The following is a 4,003-nucleotide window of genomic DNA, read 5'->3' on the forward strand; positions in this document are numbered from 1 at the left end:
GTCACTCACTTGTGAAGGGGAAAGAGATGGGGACTGTCAAACACTTCTGATGGGGAAAGTGCTGGGGCCAGTTCCATACCTTTAATGCGGAGTCAGGTAGTTGCTGTCACATTCTTGTGATGTGGAGACAGCTGGGTGTTGTCACACACCTGTGATGGGGAGAGAGCTGGGGGCTCACACATACCTATGATACAGAGACAGCTAGTGGTTGTCACATCCCTGTGCTGTGGAGACAATGGCGGTTGTGACATACCTGTGATGGCTAGAGAGTTGGGGGCTGTTAGGCTCCTGTGATACGGGGACAGATGGGGGCTCTCAGATACCTGGAATGGGGAGAGAGCTGGGATTTCTTTCTCACCTGAAATGGGGAGAGAGCTGGGGTCTGTCAAACACCTGTGATGGGGAAAGAGATGGGGACTGTCAGATACCTGTGATGCGGAGACAGCTGGTTTCTTTCACATACCTGTGATGCAGAGAGAGCTGGGGGCTGTCACATACCTGTGATGGGGAGACAGCTGGGGGCCATCACTCACCTGTGATGGGGAGAGAGCTTGGGGCTGTCACTCACTTGTGATGTGGAAAGAGATGGGGTCTGTCAATCAATTTTGATGGGGCTAGAGCTGGGGGCTGTCACCCACCTGTGAAGGGGAGAGAGCGGGGGCCTTTCACACCCCTGTGATATGGAGACAGCTGGGGACGGTCACACAAATGTGATGGGGAGAGAGCTTTGCGTTGTCACATACCTGTGATGTGGAGACAGCTGGGGGCTGTCACATACGTATAACGGGGAGAGAGCTGGGGGCTATCACATACCTGCGATGGGGAGAGACCTGGTGGCTGTCACATACCTGTGATGTGGAGACAGTTGTCGGCTGTAACATACTTGTGATGGGGAGAGAGTTGAGGGGTTGTCAGGCACCTTTAATGCGGAGACAGCTGGGGGCTGTCACATACATGTGATGGGGAGACAGCCGGAGGCCGTTACTCACCTGAGATGGGGAGAGAGCTGAGGGCTGTCACACACCTGTGATGTGGAGAGAGATGGGGACTGCCACATACCTGTGATGCTGAGAAAGCAGGGGGCTGTCACATGCCTGTGATGGGGAGAAAGCTGGGGGCTGTCAGACAACTGTGATGCAGTGACAGCTGGGGGATGTCAAATAGCTCTGATGGGTAGAGATCTGGGGGCTGTCACACACCTGTGATGGGGAGAGAGCTGGGGGCTGTGATTCACTGGTGATGGGGATAGAGCTGGGGGATGTCACACACCTCTGATGGGGAGAGAGCTTGGGGTTGTCACACACCTGTGATGGAGAGAGAGATGGGGATTGTAATTTACTTGTAATTCTAGGACAGCTGGGGGCTGTCACACTGCTGTGATTGGGAGAGAGCTGGGGGCTGTCACTCACCGGGGATGGGGAGAGAGCTGGGGGATGTCACACACCTGTGATGGGAAGGGAGCTTGGGGCTTTCACTCACTTGTGAACGGGAAAGAGATGGGGACTGTCAAACACCTCTGATGGTGAGAGTGCTGGGGTCAGTTACATACCTGTGATGCCGAGTCAGGCAGTTGCTGTCACATACTTGTGATGTAGAGACAGCTGGGGGCTGTCACATACCTGAGATGGGGAGAGAGCTGGGACCTATCACTCACCTGTGATGGGGAGAGAGCTGGGGCTTCACACACCTGTGATGGGTAGACAGCTGGGGGCTGTCACTCACCGGGGATGGGGAGACAGCTGGGGGATGTCACACACCTGTGATGGGAAAAAAGATGGGGACTGTCAAACACCTGTGATGGGGAGAGACCTGGGGGCTGTCAGATACCTGTGATGCGGAGACAGCTGGTGTGTTTCACATACCTGTGATGTGGAGACAGCTTGGGGTTGACACACAACTGTGATGGGGAGAAAGTTGGGGGCTGTCAGGCTCCTGTGATGCGGAATCAGCTGGGGGCTGTCACATACCTGTGATGGGGAGAAAGCTGGCGCCTACCACTCACCTGTGATGGGGAGACAGCAGGGGTCTGTCACACTCCTGTGATGGGGAGAGAGCTGGGGGTTGTCACTCACCTGTGATGGGGAGAGAGCTGGGGCTCACACATACCTGTGATGTGTAGACAGCTAGTGGTTGCCACATACCGGTGATGTGGAGACAATGGGCGTTGTGACATACATGTGATGGGGAGAGAGGTGGGGGATGTTTGGCTCCTGTGATGCGGAGACGGATGGGGGCTCTCAGATACCTGTGATGGGGAGAGAGCTGGGGGCTGTCACTCACCTGTGATGGGGAGAAAGCTGGTGGCTGTCACACACCTGTGAATGGGAGAGAGCTGGACATTGTCACTCACCTGTGATATGGAGACACCTGGGGACGGTCACACAACTGTGAAAGGGAGAGAGCTGGGGGCGTTAACATACCAGTGATGTGGAGAGAGTTGGGGACTGTCAGGCACCTTTGATGCGCAGACAGCTGCGGTCTGTCACATACATGTGATGGGAGACAGCAGAGGGCCGTTACTCACCTGTGATGGAGAGAGAGCTGAGGGCTGTCACACACCTCTGATGCGGAGAGAGATGGGGACTGCCACATACCTGTGATCCTGAGACAGCTGGGGGCTGTCACATACCTGTGATGGGGAGAAAGCTGGGGGCTGTCAGGTAACTGTGATGCAGTGACAGCTGGGGAATGTCAAATAGCTCTGATGGGTAGAGAGCTGGGGGCTGTCACACACCTGTGATGGGGAGAGAGGTGATGAATGTCAAACACCTGTGATGGGGAGAGAGCTGGGGGCTGTCACATACCTGTGATGTGGACACAGGTGGGGGCTGTCACATACCTGTGATGGGGAGAGAGCTGGGGTCTGTCACTCACCTGTGATCAGGAGAGAGCTTGGGGCTGTCATCCACATGTGAAGGGGAGAGAGCTGGGGGCTTTCACGCACCTGTGATATGGAGATAACTGGGGACGGTCACACACCTGTGATGTGCAGACAGCTGGGGGCGTTAACATACCAGTGATGCGGAGAGAGTTGGGGGCTGTCAGGCACCTTTGATGCGGAGACAGCTGGGGTCTGTCACATACATGTGATGGGGAAAAAGCTGGGGGCCGTCACTCACCTGTGATGGGGAGAGAGCTGGGGGCTGTGACACACCTGTGATGGGGAGAGTGATGGGGACTGAAACATACCTGTTTTGCTGAGACAGCTGGGGGCTGTCAAATACCTTTGATGCAGTGACAGCTGGGAGCTGTCACATACCTGTGATGGGGAGAGAGCTGGGGGCTGTCACACACCTGTGATAGGGAGAGAGATGGGGAATATCAAACACCTGTGATGGGGAGAGAGCTGGGGGCTTGTTCTCACCTGTGATAAGGAGAGAGCTTGGGGCTCTCACCCACCGGTGAAGGGAAGAGAGCTGGGGGCTTTCACGCACCTCTGATATGGAGACAACTGGGGAAGGTAACACACCTGTGATGGGGAGAGAGCTTGGCGTTGTCACATACCTGTGATGTGAAGACTGCTGGGGGCTATCATATACCTGTAATTCGGAGAGAGCTTGGAGCCGTCACTCACCTGTAATGGGGAGACAGTTTGGGGCTATCACACACCTGTGATGGGGAGAGAGATGGGGACTGTAAAACACCTGTGATGCTGTTACAGTTGGGGGCTTTCACATACCTATGATGGGGAGAGAAGTGAGGGCGGTTACTCACCTGAGATGGGAAGAGAGATGGGGGATATCAGTCACCTGTGAGGGGGAGAGAGCTGGGGACTGTCACTCACCTGTGATCAGGAGAGAGCTTGGGGCTGTCACCCACCTGTGAAGGGGAGAGAGCTGGGCGTAGTCACGCACCTGTGATATGGAGATAGATGGGGACGGTCACACACCTGTGATGGAGGGAGAGCTGGGGACTGTCACACACCTGTGATGGAGGGAGAGATGGGGACTGTCAAACACCTGTGATGGGGAGAGAGCTGGGGTCTGTCACAAACCTGTGATGT

Source organism: Balaenoptera physalus (genome assembly GCF_965194825.1).
Source record: "Balaenoptera physalus genome assembly, contig: HAP1_SCAFFOLD_576, whole genome shotgun sequence".
NCBI lineage: Eukaryota > Metazoa > Chordata > Mammalia > Artiodactyla > Balaenopteridae > Balaenoptera > Balaenoptera physalus.